At 41.7% G+C, this 18,915-nt stretch overlaps 1 long non-coding RNA gene across 3 annotated transcripts in view; it reads left to right on the top strand.

The window, feature by feature from the left end:
* LOC145798789 (uncharacterized) overlaps positions 1 to 18,470 on the top strand; it is a 74,341-nt gene extending 55,871 nt beyond the window's left edge. For all 3 annotated transcript variants that reach the window (XR_014340423.1, XR_014340422.1, XR_014340424.1), the window contains one exon: positions 18,256 to 18,470. This is a non-coding gene — a long non-coding RNA (uncharacterized LOC145798789). The remainder of the gene's footprint in view (positions 1 to 18,255) is intronic.
* Positions 18,471 to 18,915: the final 445 nt, after the last annotated feature.

Below are 18,915 nucleotides of genomic sequence, written 5' to 3'. Positions count from 1 at the left end.
AGTGAAACCTTAGCTTCTGACAAAATAGGGCAGGGAAACCCTACCGCAACATAGGGGTGTTTTGGCTCTCATTTGCTTGCTACGTGCTGTCAAAGTGTGTCTCTATAGGAATGCATGTATCAGTTTGCAAGATTGGGTATCAGGCTTGAGGGCATCAGTATTTTGGGGGGGATCATTTTTTTCTGAGGGTATTCGTTTACAGGCAGAATTTTTTTTGGGCAGAATTCAGTAGAGAGTGCAATCATTCAGCTATGCTCATTTTTGTTTTTAATGAGGTTGACTAATTTTCTCTCAAAAATTATTTCATTTTTCCAAAATTGGACCATTTCTTGGACCCAAAAAAAGAAAATTTTCGGTGCTCATAGCCTGACTTACATGATTTCAAATCAAAAAGTCGAACAAGCATGCTAATCTAACTCTCATTTTGGTTAAAATTGTTTTAACAGAAAGCAAAAACAAAAAATGGTTAAAATGATGATCTAGGGGCACAGTTGAGTTAGGCTTCCTGTCTTTTCCCTGTTGTCAATGCATTTGCCAGAAAGGGCACTTTACTTGCCAGAAAGGGCACCCTACTTGCCAGAAAAGGCACAACTAAAGCTAACAGCAAAGGGTCGAAAGCTCTCAATATTCTCCAAGCAACGAGGTATCAAGCCAAGTGCGAAGCACGAATTGGAATGGATCAGGATATTCCACTCCCTCATCTGGACACAATTGATCACGTCCAAATTCCCCGGCAGAGCATCGTCAACCGATGTCAGCTACAGATTTGCTATACTCCCAGCTGTAGCGCAACCCCTCTGTGGGAGAAGCTCACTGTTCTGAGCAGAAGAATAAGAATCTTGCAGAATGCTAGGGGCAAGAGCCCACAACTTCTTGCTTATCCATCAACCACCCAGGGGAGGGATAAAAAGAAGAGAGATTAAAGAATAGAGAGCTGTGCGCTGAGAGAAAAAGTGAGAAAAAGGCTTTTTTAGAAAAATAGAGATTGAGTGCCAGAGTGATGTGAGAATCGCAAATGAGAAAGGGTGGGAAACAATACCCAGAGAAACAGGCTCCCTGTGCACATCTGAGTGTTGTGTGCGTGTTTTGTTTATCTCAATTCTTGTTTTGAGTCGTTTCGAGTGTTTCTCGATGTGTTCAGGTTGTTTACCTTTTGTTTTCGTTTGTTGAGTTGTGGTGCGCTGTGTTCAATCGTACGCTCAATACCCGGTCAAGAACTCATTTCTCAATTTCAAATTGTTTATGCTCAGAGTGCTATGCCATTCTCCACATTTGTGCAAAACAGGATTTGTTCTTTCATAAAACTGCAGGGTTCAACCCAGGTCATGTGAGAACAGTAAAACCAGGACCTATCTGAAGTTATATGGGTTCCAGACTGCAAAGCAAAAGAAAATAGGGAAAAGTTGAAGCATCTGAGTTTGTTTCAACTTCTTCAAGTTCCGTCACTACATCATGTATGTTTAGAATGAGCTATGTGTTCAGAGTGAACAGTGTACTGTATGAGCTGTGTGTCGAATAAACCGAGTACTGTGTTATGAGCTGCGTGTTCAGAATGAGCAGTGTGCTGTACGAGCTGTGTGTTCAAAGTAAACAGAATACTGTGTTGACTGCTTCAAGCTAGAATGACGATAAGAAGTGCTCTTTCGAATATCATTCCTTGCCAGAGGCATCTCAGTTGTGAATATGATCAGGAAGGAAAACGGCATTTGTAGTTTCTACATGCAGAAGTTACCCCTTTTCAGTATTTCAGAACCTTTGTACTGCAAGTTGAAGGTAAAAGTTCGAAGAACACAAGGGGAGATCCCCGCCAGAGTAGAGCGGTCTACCGCCACTCACTCCATGACATGCTTTTTAAAGTGCCGCTTTATTTGTTTATTGCATTTCTCTAAACATCATGCTCTATATGTTGTAACATGTACCATATCATTGCACTTATCGCATTTATTTGCGTTTTGTGTTATCTTGTATCGTTTATCCGTTCACGTTACGCAGCGTTTAGGATCGTTGTCCTCTGGGGCTATCTCAGGATGCGTGAAGCGCGGCCCTGGGCGTGTTTTATCTCAGGTTACGTTGTGCGCGCACCTGGGCGGTTATTTTCGGGCCTCTTCTCACGTTTTCAGCGTGGTTAGAGTGTTCCTTTCCTCACATGATTTCAGCGTGTTTGGAATTCATCCTAGGTTGCATTGTTATGCACACCTCTCCACTTGCGTTGTCACGTACGTTCCACTTGTTGCATTGTTATGCATTCTCCTTTTTTCTGAAACAAGGGGATGTGTCCCTGTGTTTCTCCTTCTTTCTGAAACATGGGGATATGTCCCTGTGTTTCTTTTTTTTTTTTTTTCGAAACACGGGGATATGTCCCTATGTTTCTCATTCTTTCCAAACACACGGGGATATGTCCCTGTGTTTCTCCTTCTTTTTGAAACACGGGGATATGTCCCTATGTTTCTCTTTTTTTCTGAAACACGGGGATATGTCCCTGTGTTTCTCCTTCTTTCGGAAACACCGGGATATGTCCCTATGTTTCTCCCTCCCTCATTTCCTCACACGATTTTAGCGTATTTGGAATTTATCTCAAGTTGTGTCGTACACACACCTGGGCAGTTGTTTTCGGACCTCCTCTCACGGTTTTAGCGTCGTTTGAGTGTCCTCTTTTGCTCACACGATTCCAGCGTGTTTGGAATTTATCTCAGGTTGTGTCGTACACATACCTGGGTGGTTGTTTTCGGACCTCCTCTCACGATTTCAGCGTGGTTTGAGTGTCCTATTTTCCTCACACGATTCTAGCGTGTTTAGAATTTATCTCAGGTTGTGTCGTGCACACACCTGGGCAGTTGTTTTCGGACCTCCTCTCACGATTTCAATGTGGTTTGAGTGTCCTCTTTTCCTCACACGATTTCAGCGTATTTGGAATTTATCTCAGGTTGTGTCGTGCACACACCTGGGCGGTTGTTTTCGGACCTCCTCTCACGATTTCAGCGTGGTTTGAGTGTCCACTTTTCTTCACACAATTTCAGCGTGTTTGGAATTTATCTTAGGTTGTGTTGTGCACACATCTGGGCGGTTATTTTCGGACCTCCTCTCGTGATTCCAGCATGGTTGGAATATGTCACCCTTTGCATCTACTGTACTATATGTTTCATCGCACTATTTTGTGCACCTTACTTGCACTGTGTATGCATTTTATCGCACTATTTTATGTATCGCACTATTTTGTGCACCTTACTTGCATTGTGCATGCATTTTATCGCGCTTTCTTGCACATCGCACTGTTTTGTGCACCTTACTTGCATTGTGCATGCATTTTATCGCGCTATTTTGCGCATCGCACTATTTTGTGCCCCTTACTTGCATTGTGCATGCATTTTATCACGCTATTTTGCGCATCGCACTGTGTTATGCACCTTACTTGCATTGAGCATGCATTTTATCGCGCTATTTTGCTCATCGCACTGTTTTTTGCACCTTACTTGCATTGTGCATGCATTTTATCTCACTTTCCCGTGCATCGCACTGTTTTGTACAGTTTACATTCGCGCTATCTTGCGCACCTTATCTGCACTTGTTAGTGCATTGCATTGTTCGCGCTATCTTGCGCACCTTACCTGCACTTATTAGTGCATTGCATTGTTATGCACGTTTCTCATTGCATTGTCATGCAGTCTTCACATGCGTTGTCGCGCACGTTCCATCGCATTGTTATGTGCACACTTAGGTTGCATTGTCATGCACCCCTTCCACCTGCATTGTTATGCACTCTTCACGCGCGTTGTCATGCACGTTTCACTTGCATTGTTATGCACACTACATGTATTGTTATGCACATTTCACTTGCATTGTTATGCACTTTTCACATGTATTGCTATGCATGTTTCCATCGACATTGTGTATGCACGCGTTTATCTCGCATTGGAATTACATCTTGATGTAATGTTGAACATGTGCTTCTAACTATATTGTACCTGTTGAGTGTCTTTCTTTTGCAGGCACGATATTGTATGTACGATTCATTTGAGGCTAGTGCAACCAGACGGTATTGTATTTACTCTGCGTGAGACGTAGCGAGAATTGTATAATTCTCTTACATCCTTTCTACATGTAATGTAGTTTGGTTCGTAACTATTCGCTTGCTTAAATTGTTGCATTTATTTTGCATACTTGCTTCATTACAGCTTTCTTTTCATGATTATAAGTTATGTTCGGCTCTGTGCATGTCATTTACATTTTGTCCCTGCCTGCGGGCGCATCTCTTTGTTATCTTGCTTGTTTGTCTAAGTCTTTGGTCTTGTCAAAAATGGGTCGTCTCTGGGCTTTGACATTCACTCCCGTCATCTTATTGACTTCCGAGTTCTGTCAAAGAGGGGCAACTGTAGACATCCCATTTTTGACCGACCTTAAGACTCAGACGTCATCAATTCAGCGCTCGGTGATAGTGCATGTTGTGCTCGTTTCGAGTTTCCGGAGTTTCGGCTGAGTGCCTTACCACTGGGCCTCTGAACTCTTTGCGCTTTGGCTCGGTTTGCGGACCAAGCCTTGTTTCTCTTCCCTGGAGGGAGGGAGATGGTCTGTGGACCACCTCTTAGTGGTCGTAGACCACTTTTCTTGCTTGGAGACTAGTTTCCGATTTTCAGAGCCATCGGCTGCGCGCCTTGACTCGGGACCGCTTAACGTTCTCCGTTTGGCGTGATTTTTGAACAACACCTTGTTGCCTCTGCCTACAGGGACACTGTGGTCTAGGAGATCACTTTTGGTGCCGGTAGACTAGTTTTCGAGGCTTTCGGTTGCGCGCTTTGCCTCCCGAACTTTCGTCTTGCATCCTTTTTGGTTTGTTTTTGGTACAAACCTTGTTTTCCTTGTTTAGAAGGTGGTACAAGGGTGGGAGACGACCACTTTTCTTCCCGCCAACTAGTTTTTTGGTCTACCAATTGGTCTCCTTGGTCTTTGGGCCATCTTTTCTAGCCGGCCACCACACCACTGCATTGTTTTCATGCTGCTGACCTTCTCTCACCATGGCCGACCACTTTTTGTCATGGGAAACCACTTATGGTGGTGGGCCGACCAATTCAAGTAGCTAGCCGACCACTTGAAGTGGTCGGCTGCTTTTTGTCACCTTTTTGGAGATATTTTTAGTCCAGCTATGCCAACTAGAAGGCACCAGAACCATCCTCCATACACGTGTATGGAGGGATGGCCTTGGACCCTAAGCTTGTCCAACAAGCTTGAGCTTTGTTCTCTATAAAGGAGAACCTCCTCCCTCATGCCTCAGGTTCAGATTTTGTGCCTTGAGCTATACATACACACCTTTGTATCTATCTTGCTCTTGTTCTTCATTTTTGTGCCTTAAAGTGTAGTTTTATCATACTTTAACTCACAAACACACACTCAAACACCATCATTTTGTTGTTGAGGTGCTTAGAAGCTAGTTTTGGTGTTGTTGGATTGGTTTGAGCTTGGAAAACCTGTTGGAGTTGTAGTTTTGAAGGTGTTCATCAAGGGTGAGCTTCTAACTCTTAAATCCCTTGATTTTGCTTAAGTTTTTAGGCCTATTTTCATGCTGATTTAAGCTTAACTCTTAACTACAAAAAGTTCTATTTTTGCATGCTTAAATTGTTTGTTTAAGGTCACTTTTGCATTGGGGGTAGTCTACTCCCTCTTAGGCCTTGTTTTGAGCCGTCCCTTTCGGCTCTTGTTTTAGCCTTTGCATGACCTTTCTATCACTCAAATCTAGAGGATTTTTAGTGGTGTAAATGTGGTTTTGAGGTCCCAAATAGGAGAGGGTCATCCCCTCTCCTTGTATTTTGAATGCTTGCATTGAATGCCTCATGTTTGAGCATGTTTATTAAGCTTATGTTGGCCATATCTTAGCATGTATTTGGGGTTATTTCAGCATGGCATACCACTGTTTTTACTTGGTTTTGTCATCCCATGCATGCCTAATACACTTGTAGTGTAATCCTCACAAACTAGTCTTGTATGCTTCATGAAGTAGCATGTCATTCTAGCTTGTTTTGAGTCCATTTCAGCATGTTCTTGGTGTTGTTTTACCTTGTTATACCTCTGTTATGGTTTGGTTTAATGGCCCCTTGCATGCTCCATGCACTTGTAGTGTAATTCCATGAAGTAGCCTCATGTGTACCATGCTTTAGACTATCATTTTAGCATGTTTTTGGCTTAACTCAAAGAAGCTTTTGTCCATGTTTTAGCATGCTTAAGCTCTGATTTGTGTTGTTTTGGTCATGCATGCCATGCTTTGTATAGTTATAGTGCATTCTAGCTTGTTAGCTTTGTGTATCAAGTCCACTAGCATGCATTGCTTGGACTATTTGCTTGATTTGGCATCATTTGAAATATGATTTTAGTCCATATAATGTGGCCATACACTTGCATTTGTCACTTATTTAATGCGTTGGAGGGTTGGTCCTTTATGCCTTTAACATGAATCATTGTGTATGCCTTCGTGCCTAAGCTTGCGAGCTATCATTTCAATGTGTTTTTGGGGTTATCTTGCCATGATATAACTCTGATTTTTGTTGGTTAAGTCATCTCATGCTTGGTCTTGGTAGGTGTAGTTTAATCCACCTTATTTGCCTTGCATATTTCATGCCTTATGCCCTTCATGCTAGCTTGTTTTGGCTTCCTTCCATGAATGCTTTAGAATCATTTTGACATGTTCTAGGACTGGTTTGGGATGCCTTTTCCATATGCTTCATGTTTTGCATAGTTGTAGTACAAATGCCTATGCTAGCTTCAAGCTTCGGGCACCATAGCATGCTTCATTTGTGTTGTGTACATGATTTGGCATCCTTTAACATGACATTTCAAAGCATGTAGCATTGCCATGTTCCCACTTCATTCACTCTTCAAGTGCCTTTGAGTGTTGTGCATTTGTTGCTTAGCTTATGGACCAATGTGTATGCCATCTTGCCTAGGCCTTTGAGCCCCCATCTTAGCATGTTTTGGTCTTTGTTTGGACCTAATTAAGCTCTGTCCATGGTTGGTTCATGCCTTTGTGCCATGTATTCCATGCCCCCTTTGTAGTCCTCTTTGCTAGCTTTTATGCTTAAGGATCATAGCATGCTATACTTGTGTTGTTTGAATGATTTGGCATCATTTCTTATCTTATTTCAGAGCATGTGGTGTTGTCACACTTCCATGTTTATCACTTCTTCAATGTGTTTGAGGGTTGTGCTCTTAGGCCTAGTTAATGGGCCAATGCATGTGCATGCTTTGTTTTGCATTTCATGCCTTTATTTTAGCATTACGGCCACTGATATGGGCATGACTGAGGTCTGTCTATTTTGGTTTAAGTCCATCTAGCATGTTGTTTGCATTGTGTATGCTCATGTTACATTGCATTGTGCATGCTTATCTTACATTGCATTGAGTATGCCATGTCGTTCTTAGCACTTAGCATTGTGTATGCCGTGTTGACTACATGCTTAGGTCCCATTGCATTTAGTATGCCATGTTGTCTACATGCTTATGTCCCATTGCATTGTGTATGCCATGTTCTTCACATTGAGTATGCCATGTAGTTGCATTGCATTTGTTTGGATTAGGTGTTAATCCAAACACGAGAAACGAGGGACGTTTCATACTTGAAGTGATGAAACGTGCCTCAATTCTCAGTCGCCGATGCTCTTGAGCATACATGATAGAGTTTTAGGCTTTATGTGTTTACTTGTACATTCATTTTATATTGAATTGTGCAATTTGGCTTCTCGGCCATCATGCATCGAGATGCGTGATTGGTGGCCCGAGGGTCGAGAACTACACACTCTTGAGCTCATGAAATGATAGGGAGGGTGGTTGTGCACACATATCTTGCAAATACATTGCCATGCCCTTTCTTGCTCTGTGTTGCAGCAAACTGAAGAAATGCAGCAACAACTGGTCGGCCAGCCAGAAAAACTAGCTGGCCGACCACTTTTTCAGGTTTGCAACAAAGAAAAGTGGTCGGCAGGTGGTCTCCCACATCAACATCTGGTCGGCCACCCTCCTACAGGTCCCCAAGATGAGTTAGAAGCTATCTGGAGCTTGGTACAAGTTTCTGAGAACAAATGAGAACAGAGGCAAGTTGGGGCATCGCATTGGATTTCCGAACGAGGCGACCGAGCATGCATGCACTCTTCTCCCCTTGAGGGCCTCATTGCTTTATTGCTTAGCTAATTTGCTTTGCTAGTTTATGCTTTGGATTCTGTACTTAAGTAGTTAATGCGTTTAGCTGCTTAATCGTTTTGTAATAGTTAGTTAACTAGGACTAGTTAATTAGCTTCGTTGTGTAATAATTAGTTTAATTAGCTTAGATTAGCTAGTTAGCTTCTTATTCGGACCCTCCGTCGAGAGGGCCAACTGTTGTAATAAGCGTGCGTGTGTGTGATGCATGTCTTCCAAACCCCTATTTGTTTCTCCCTTTTACTTAACCGCTTACAATGGTTAGTTTTAGGGCATATTTGTTTAGCATACCTTATGCTTTACATGCGTGCATCCATTCATCTGTATTGCATGCACCGGGCTCGGCGTATCATACTAACTGCATTGTATTTCAATTCCAATTTGAGTACATGTATCGAATTGTCGCATTCATATGCCATTCTAGAATAGCCGAGCCTATTTTAGTTATATTTTTGCATGTGTTGCATTAGCCATCTTAACATGAACTAGGGTCAGGCATGATTTCTAACTAGTTCTTTGTTTTGGCTCGGAGTACATTGTGAGTGTTTACACTTTAGCATACTGCTTGAGATGTGTATGTTGCCATGATAGCATGCTTGTAAATGAAGAGGTTTTGCCCTCAGTTGGGTGGCACGCTTGGTGCGTCTAGTTCAAGGTAGACACAGAGCCACCAGTCTGCACAAGCCTCGAGAGCTAATCAGGGAGCCTCTTCGGTTCAGTCAGTGCATTAGCTTATGTTCTGAGGGGTGAGTAGGTTGAGTAGAGTCCTATGAGGCATATGTACGCTGTTATCGTGCCAGACCTTGTACCAGTGCCTTTGGTAGCGAGAGGTACTTTCTTGTTATACAATTCCATTGCTAATGTGTTGATTGATACGGGTGGATCCCATTCATTTATCTTGTCTGCATTTGCATTGGCTTTAGGGTTAGAGTGGGCTCGGTTAGCATCTTCTCTTAGTGTAGATTCACTTATTGGTGGGGAGATTGTTTTGGAGTAGGGGTATCAGGATTGTGACATAGAGGTTGCCGATTGCTAATTTCCTTTTGTATTTGTGTTGATTGAAATGTCTAGTTTTGATGCTATTTTGGGTATAGACTAGTTGTCATCGTATCGGCCTGTCATAGATTGTTACCGTCCAAGGGTTACTGTATGTATTTTAATTTTTTGGGGGACTGGGTTGACAGAGTCTTATCACCGATGTATGATCTGTGTGGACGGAGTGAACTTAGTTGTCTTCTAGCCAACTTCTTAGTTAACAAGTGTGATAAAGTCCGAGTCGAGTTGCCAAGGGTAGTTTGTGAATATCCGGACGTTTTTCCTAAGGATCATACCAGTTTACCACCTCACCGTGAGATTGAGGTCTCAATTGATTTAGTACCTGGTATGATACCGATTTTTATGGCACCATATAGATTTGCACCTGCCGAGTTGAATAAGTTGAAGATTCAACTTTAAGATCTGCTAGATAAGGGTTTTATCTGCCCTAGTACTTCACCTTGGAGAGCACCGGCTCTCTTTGCCAAAAAGAAATATTGTGCGTTGCAACTTTGTATCGATTATCGAAAGTTGAACTGGGTAATTGTTAAGAACAAGTACCCAATGCCTCGTATAGATGATTTGTTTGATCAATTAAATGGGTCTTGTTGCTTTTCTAAGATAGACTTGAGATCAGGTTATCACCAGTTGAGAGTAAGGGAGGAGAATATCCAGAAGACGACATTTCGTACGCGGTATGACCATTATGAGTTTCTAGTGATGCCTTTTGGGCTAACTAATGCACCAGCTGTGTTTATGGATTTGATGAACCGGATATTCCGTGAGTTCCTAGACCGTTTTGTAGTCGTCTTTGTTGATGACATCTTGATTTACTCACTCTCTAAGGAGGAACACAAAGAACACATGCGGGTAGTACTTGAGCTACTTAGAGCCCACAAACTGTATGCTAAGTTCGGGAAGTGCGAATTCTGGTTGAGAAAGATTAAGTTCTTAGGCCATGTGGTATCCTAGGAAGGGGTGACTGTAGACTTATCCAAGATAGAGGTATTGCAAAATTGGGAACAACCTAAGAATGCTTTAAGGTCCGTAGTTTCTTGGGGTTGATCGGGGTATTACAGTCGGTTTGTGAAAGATTTTTCTAAATTAGCTTCACTGTTAACTAGACTGATGAGGAAAGGAATTAAGTTCGTGTGGAGCAAGACTTGTAAGAAGTCTTTTCAAGAGTTTAAGGTTAGACTTACTACTGCTTCGGTATTGATTATTTCGAAAAGGGGTTTGGGCTGTATTGTGATGCTTCACGGGTGTAGACATCCCATTTTTGACCGTCCTCAAGACTTGGACATCACCGTTTGAACACTAGGTGATCATCCATGTTTGTGTTCATCTTGAGTTCTCGGAGGTTTCGCGTGCCTTGCCTCAAGACCTCTCGACTTGTTTGTTTTGTGCTTGGTTGTACACCAAACACTTGTGTTTTTGCTTCTGAGGGCAGGGAATGGCTTGTTGGCCATCCCCACACCTCACTGGCCTTGGCTTGAGGCCACCGGCTCTGTTTTCTTGCTACCGGCCAAGTATTTTGGTCGGTCGGCAATGTTTTTGGTCGGCTGGCCATTTTTGTTGGTCAATTGACCATATTTTCTAGCCGACACCTTTCCATCTGCTTTTGGCAGATATTTTATGCCAGCTGTCACAGCTGGCATCCACTTTACCCCCCCTCCATACACGTGTATGGAGGGATTTGCCTCTTGGTTAGCTTCTTTTAGAAGCTTTAGAATTGAACCTCTATATGAGGAGAGCCCCTCCTCCCTCCTCCAAGGTTCAGAGAGAATTAGGGTTAGAAGTTTTATATCTATCTCTATATCTCCCTCCCTTTCCATTTGTGTGTGGAATAGTGTTCAAAAGGTGCTTTTGTTCTTAGTTTTGCACTAAAACACCTAGTGTTACACTATACTTCGGTTACTAAGGTGTTGAGGGACTGGTTTCAGAGTTTTTAAGTTGGTTTTGATCAGAGAAAGGGGCTGGGGTTGGTGTTCTTAAAGTGTTCTTCAAGGGTGAGCACTATTTGCTTTATATTCCCCATTTTTGTACAAGCTTTTAACCTATCTTGCGTCTGTTTTTAAGCTTAAGTTATAACTAATAAAAGTTCTATTTTTAAGTGCTTAAAATAGTTGTTTAAGATCACTTTGGTGTTTGGGGTTATTTACCCCCTCTTAGGCCTTGTTTGGCCTCATTTTTGTGCCTTTTTTTTGTGAGCTCCGGGACCACCTTGTATTGGCCTTCTCACCAGGGATTTCAGTGGTGGGGATGGTGTTATGAGGTCCTAAGAAGGAGAGGGCCATCCCCTCTCCTTGTTGTCTTCAATACTTGTCATATTTGCCTCATGTGTGAGCACCTTGTTTAAGTTCATGTTGGCTATGTCTTAGTTGATATTTGGTGTTATTTTGCCATGATTTACCTCTATTTTAAGTTGGTTTAGACATGCCATGTATGCCTCATACACTTGTCTTGTAATCCCATGTTTTGGCCTTAACATGCATCATGTTGTAACATGTGTTTTTAGCATGATTTTGGCTCAACTTTGTGAAGCTTCTAGCCTTGTTTTAACATGCTTGGGGCCTGATTTTAGTCGTTTGAGTCATTCATGACTTGCTTTGTGTAGCTACCATGCAATTTAGCTTGAAGGCTTTGAATTTTGAACCCCCTAGCATGCATTACTTGGCTTATTTCAGTGATTTGGTGTCGGTTACCATATTATTTCAGTCCATATAGTATGCTCAAATACTTGCATTTATCACCTATTCCATGTCTTGGGTAGTTTGTGTGTTATGCTCCATGTTTGGACCATTGTGCATGCCTATATGCTTAGGCCATTTGGATGCCATCTAAGTGTGTTTTTGGCCTTGTCTCGACTTGCATTGGGACTGTTTTGAGTCCCTTTCACCCTTTGGGACTTGCCTTGTATGGCCGTGGTTTGAGCCCCTTTGGCAAGCCTTAGGCCTTAGACCTTCTTGCATGCTTTGCTTGCTTATTTGGTTGATTTGGCATCATCCCTTATATGTTTTTCAGAGCTTAGCATGTTGATCTAATGTCCATGTTTGTCCCTTTTAAGTATGCTTAAAAGTTGCCCCTTTGATGCTTAGGTGTTAAGCCCATTACAATGCATGTTTGCATGTGTATTTCATGCCTTTGTTGCATCATTTTGGCCATTGTTTTGGACCTATTGGAGAGCTATCCATCTTGGTGTAAGCCCATCTTTTGCATGTTGTTGCATGCTTGCCTTGTATGTTGTTGCATACTTGGCCCATTGCATATTGTTGTATGCTTAAGTTGCATTTTGCATGCTTGTTAGCTTGCATTTTGTCATGAATTTAATATGTTGTTACATGCTTGCATGTTTGCATGCTTGTTCACATGCTCATATTGCATTAGTTTGCTTGCATGTCTAGGTTGCATATCATTGTGCATGTTTGCATCCCTTGCCTCTTGATCAATTATGATAGAGGTTAGGATCATTGTGTGTTTGTGTGCATTTCATTTGATATCAAATTGTACACTTGGCACCTTGGGCCATCATGCATCGAAATGCGTGATTGATGGTCTGAGGGTCGAGAACCATGCTCCTCTAAGTCTCAAACATGTTGAGGAGGGTGGTAGTGCATAAATTGCTTTGAAAATGCATCGCCATGTTCTGTTTGTCCTCTGTTGCAGCAAACTAGTGTTCTGCAGGAGGAGATGGCCGGTCGGCAACTTTCAGTGCCGGTCGACTACGAAAATAGTGCCGGTGATCCCATTTTTAGTCGATGACCATAATTCCACGGCCGGTATTTGCTTTCTCTTGGTCGGTGACATTCCACTGTGCTCAGGGAGTGATTCTGAAGTAACCTTGAGACTTGTGCAGTCCTCAGAGGTGCAGAGCAGTGTAAACAGAGGCAACATCTGACATGGCGATGGATTTATGAGCAAAGCCATTCGAGCACACATTTGTCCCTCTTTCCAAGGCCGCTCTACTGCTTTCTTAGCTTAATTAATCTGTTTAATTAGTTAAGCGTTGTGTAATATTTAGTTAGCTTGTTATTTAATTAATTTGTATTATTCTTTCGGTCCCTCCCTCAAGAGGGTGCAATTGTGTAATAAGCGTGCGTGTGTGTGATGCATGTCTTCCAACCTCCAACTCTTTCTCCCTTTTACTTAACCGCTTATGATGGTTAGTTCTGGGGCACGTTTCAATTAGAATCCTTATCTATGCATGCTTGCATCATTCATCTGTATTGCATGCACCGGGCTCGGCGCATCATACTAACTACATAGTATTTCAAATTCCAAGTTGAATACGTGTATCGAGTTGTTGCATTTCACATGCCATCCTTAGATTACCCGAGCCTATTCTAGTTGCATTTTGTATGCGATGCATTAGCCATCTTAACATGGACTTGGATCATACATTTGATTACTAACGTGTTCCTTGTTTTGGCTCGGTGTACACTGTGAATGTTTATGCTTTAGCATCTTGCATGCGTGTAAGTGTTAACATAACAACATGCTTACCGTGAGGTCATTTGCTTATGTGATATAACTGCCTGAATGCCTGTGGGTGAAGGTTGGATTACTTGAATTGGAACAATTCATTGAAATCCATATTTTAGCCTACTCGAGAGTAGCAAACCTCAAACCATTTTCCAAACAAAACGGATATGCGATGCTTTGTTCCAAATTAGGCGATCTAGTCTATACTTGTGTGTTGTACGCATTGCATAGTAAATTCTAGCTAATTAACTGGAATAAGAACACATATGTTTTCAAAACTCGATATCATGCTTAGTACAGGCCGATCTTCAGATCGGGCAAGCGGGGGTGCTCATAGATACCTTCCTCAATCGTACCCAAGTTCCCGAACCGAGGCAACTTTGGTGATGACAGACACGTGGCCTTAGGCACAAGTCAGGGTTTCCTAAATTCCCTCAAAATAAAATATTTAGGTGGCGACTCTATATCTGGCAAAGCATTCCATGTTTGGCACTTCTTTCTAAAAATCTGTTTTCCAAAACGATTTGTCGGACTTGGACTCTTTGGTGATTTATCAATCTTGCATTACACTTTGCGAGATCAGATTAAGAACCGTGACATTGAGTCCGAACTGTAGTGAGCCCCAAATGAACAAAACGGGATTCCCTCCCGGGACGTTTGGGGACGTCTACAACGGGTAGGTTTGGGTTGTGAATTGATGCAAGAGGGGAAGGTAGCAGCCTATGGCTTGCAGCAGTTGAAAACACATGAGAGGAACTACCTTACTCATGACCTAGAGTTAGCGGCGGTGGTATTTGACTTAAAGATTTGGAGGCATTACCTCTATGGTGAGCAGTTTGAGGTGTTTTTTGATCGCAAGAGTCTAAACTATCTATTTGCACAGAAAGACTTGAATTTGAGATAGATAAGGTGGATGAAGTTTATAGAAGATTATGATTTTGAGTTACATTATCATCTGGGGAAGGCCAATGTTGTGGCCGATGCCTTGAGTAGGAAATTTATTAACAGTGTAGCTTGTATTGTTATCCGAGAGTGGAAGATGTTGGGTGCCATTGGTGAGTTTGACTTGCATCTTGGCGAGTCCGTGGGGTCTGCAGTCTTGTTTTCGGTAGTTACATAACCTACACTTGTAAATAGAGTGATAGAAGCGCGGAAGAGTGATCTTAACGTAGAAACCCTCCGGGAACAGATCTCTAATGGGAAGGTAGAGAAAGGCTTGAATGCATATCCTAACTTGAGTGTTAGATACGATGAACGTCTTTTTGTGTCAGAGTCTTGTCGAGAGGAAGTGCTCCGAGAGTTTCACCATTCATGCCTTGCAGTGCATCTGGGAAGTACAAAGATGTATCACGACCTTAGTCGCTAGTTTTAGTGAAGGGGAATGAAGAAGGATGTGGCCGTATTTGTATCGAGGTGTCTTACTTGTCAGCAAGTGAAGGTCGAACACCAGAGGCCAGCAGGTTTGTTACAACCTTTGCCTATAGTCGGGTGGAAGTAAGATCATGCCACAATGGATTTTCTTGTGGGTCTTCCTAGGACTCAATAGGTAGTGATGCGATTTGGGTGGTGGTTGACTGGTTGACCAAGTTGGCACACTTATACCTATGAGCGTGAATGACTTGGTATATTATCTTGCCGACCTTTATATTAGGGACATAGTGAGGTTGCACAGGATACTTGTAACGATCGTTTTGGATAGAGATTTGCGTTTCACGGCTTGGTTGTGGTAGAGCCTATAGAGTGCCTTAGGCACGAGATTGACTTTTAGCATCGTGTATCATGCTCAGACTGACGGGCAGTCAGAGCACACCATTCAGATTTTAGAGGATATGGTTTGAGGTTGTGTTCTTGACTTTAAGGGGTTGTGGGAGAGACACTTGCCCTTGGTGGAGTTTGCCTATAACAATAGCTTCTAGTCGAGTATTGGCATGGCACCGTTTGAGGCCTTGTATGGGCGACCGTGTAGATCTCTTGTATATTGAGCCAAGGTGGGTGATGCACCTATGTTGGGTCTAGAGTTAGTCCGAGAAACAATGGAGAAAGTTGCACTTATCTGTAAGAGGTTAGTCACGGCCCAGAGTCGTCAGAAAAGTTATGCTGACTGTGAGAGGAGACCTTTGTCTTTTGAGGTGGGAGATCATGTCTTCTTGAAGATATCACCTAGGCGAGGTTTGATGAGGCTTGGGAAGAGTGGGAAGTTGTCTCCTAGATTTATTGGGACTTTTGAGATCCTTGAGCGAATTGGAGAGGTAGCTCATCGCTTGGCTTTGCTGCCACAGCTTTTCGGGATTCATGATGTGTTTCATATTTGTATGCTTCGGAAGTATGAGCCGGATCCATCGCACGTGTTGGATTGGACTGACATAGAGGTAGATGAGGGTGCCTCACATAAGGAGAGACCGGTGAAAGTCTTAGATACTCGAGACCAAGTCTTAGGAGGCTAGACAATTCCTTTGGCAAAAGTATTGTAGCGATATCATGGAGTTGAGGAAGCAACTTGGGAACGTGAGATGGAAGTCCATGAGAAGTATTCGGACCAATTTGCCAATGTTTGAGCAAGTATTGAAACTTTTGTTATGCTGAGTTACTATAAACATTGTATATGTTTTGGAAATGAGAATTGTACATTCAGTATTGAGAACTTGTTTATCATGTTCATAAGAATGAATGACCAGTGGATGGATCATGGTGTTGGAATTGATTGATTATCATTGTTGTAATTGGTTTAAACACGGTTTTAAAAATTGATTTATAATTTTGGGAACGAAATTCCTTAAGGGGGGAGAGTATAGCGATTTTGGTTTAGACCCGACCCATTTTGTATTATGGACTCGAGTTTCATGGTTTCGTATTGTTGTTCATGCCTTATTTCCCATATACTTCCTTGAGTTTGGCTATTGGGTTGTATTGGTTGCGTTTTGAATAGGTTGGTAGCTTAGTTTTTAAACTTTTGTTGCCTAGAATTTTACTCCTCCGCTCGAGCGTCACTTCTTGCGCTCGAGCGGGCTTTGTGTATTCTCAGTACTTTTACAGGTCTGCAAAACTATTGAGAGAGTGTATTCTATGCTCAAGTGGTGCTTTCTGTGCTCGAGCGATCTTGGCTCGAGCAGCCTTTCTTGCACTCGAGCGTTGGTTTGCTATTTGCAAAACTACTGCGAATGTGTATTATACGCTCGAGCGTCACTTCTTGCGCTCGAGTGGTGATGCCTTTTTTATTGTGTCTTAACGCTTGAGCATCACTTTCTGCGCTTGAATGGTAACGATTTTTGTGTCTGGACACTCGAGCGTCATTTTTTGCGCTCGAGTGGACTGTGCAAATATCAGTTCGTAAAAGTCACTTTTTACATCGCTTTTTCATCTCTCTCTCTCTCTGAAACATTTCAAAACCCTAAATCTAGAGCTTCTCTCTCTAGAACTTGCTCTCTTTACAAATACACCAAGATCTACCCATCTCTCCACCTTACTCATTTTGTTAGAAAGGTAGAGCTCACCTATAGCTTTGTTTTCATCCGAATAGAGTTGTGTTTCGGCGTTTTGGTGGTATTTACATTCTCTTTCTCTTGTCTTCTAAGCTTGAGGTAGGGATTTTCTACACTCTTTTATGATTTTTAACTTAGCTATTTGTTTTTTTTTATAAACAATATTGTGATTTTGGAGGATTTTAAACAAACCTAGGGTTTTGGTTTAAAATCAAAAGAGAGATTTTCAAATGATTGTATGGAAAATGGTTGTGGGAGTGGAATTGAGATTGAGTTGTAAACAAATTATTGATTTTGACCATTGGGTTGGATTTTGGAAGAAAATAGGGTTTTGCCCTAAATATCCCAAATATCTATTTTGTATAAATAAATGAAATTGATGATGGAAATATGAAATTGGATGGATATTAACATGGATGGTAGAGTTGGATATGTATTATCGCTCACATTTTGAATTTTAGAAAGTTTATCTGTATTGGAGATTTTATCTCTATTTAGAAATATCTGTTTTGGGCTATCGGTGGAGGATAGCTATATATGATTGTTGTAGAAATTGCATGGGGATTAGGCGAATTAAAACTAATTTCTCATCTATGTGCATTGAATATTTGTTGCTTATTTAATACATTGAAAATGTATATGATTTTGAGAAAAATGGGTAAATGTTGGAAAGAGGTGTGTATCACCAAATTAAGTTGGCTTGTGTGTTTAGGATAAAAGTCCCGAAGAATGCACGTGTTACATGGGTGCCGATTCCTGTGGACAAAATATCCGTAAAATGACAATAGTAGTGCTTGTATAGGTTACGTTTACAGGGGTGCCATTTGATGGTTTCCCGCGGACCGAATATCCATGAAAAGTTGTATCGGTTTGAGAATTTCCTCTTGTTTCCTATGGTAAAGGATATGATTTGAGAATTGTGACATAAATTGAGCATAGCTTGATTTTAAGAAAGAAATGTAAACCGTTTTGACATAGGCATTGCATATACATTTCACCCTTTATCTTTGTTAAGATTCATGTATTGTGTTGGATTATTTCTACTGAGCTTTGGCTCACCCTATTTGGGGAAAACCATTTTCAGGTGTTGGTGATATGCCACTACCAAGGACTTAGCTTGGGGGGACTGTGGAGCTGAAGGCTCAGTTTTGTTCTTTTGTATTCATTTTTGTACAAGCCTAGGGCTTTCTTTGTATTGAGCTTAAAACTCTCTTTGATGTGCCCAAGCCTTGACTTGGAAAGATGTAAGCCTTTAGGGCATATGATTATCTGTTTAACTTTTATTTCTTTTACTGCTTGGTAACACATGTTGTAGATTCAGGATGTATTATTTATGAATGTATATCGTAGGTGTTACCCTTTTGTACAACTGAATCTTATGTAATAGAAGTGTATCATACATTGATTCATATTGTTATTTAATTATTGTCTTGGATGGTTTATTGCATTTATTTCGGGGCATTACACCTATTTTGCTGAGGTAACCAACTCGGTCAAAGATTTTCCAAAGTTGGTCAATCTTGCCAACTTACTTTGCCGAGCTAACCAACTCGGTCAAAGACTTTCCAAAGTTGGTCAATCCTGCCAACCTACTTTGTCGAGCTAACAGCTTGGTCAAAGACTTTCCAAAGTTGGTCAATCCTACCTACCTACTTTGCTGAGCTAACCAGTCGGGAAAATATTTTTCATAGTTGGTTAATCTTGCCAACCTACTTTGCTGAGCCAAACAACCAGGCAAATATTT

This window comes from Camellia sinensis, chromosome 9 (genome assembly GCF_055761805.1).
Source record: "Camellia sinensis isolate YWXY chromosome 9, ASM5576180v1, whole genome shotgun sequence".
NCBI classification, from domain to species: domain Eukaryota; kingdom Viridiplantae; phylum Streptophyta; class Magnoliopsida; order Ericales; family Theaceae; genus Camellia; species Camellia sinensis.
This window is presented reverse-complemented; position numbering and strand designations above follow the sequence as displayed.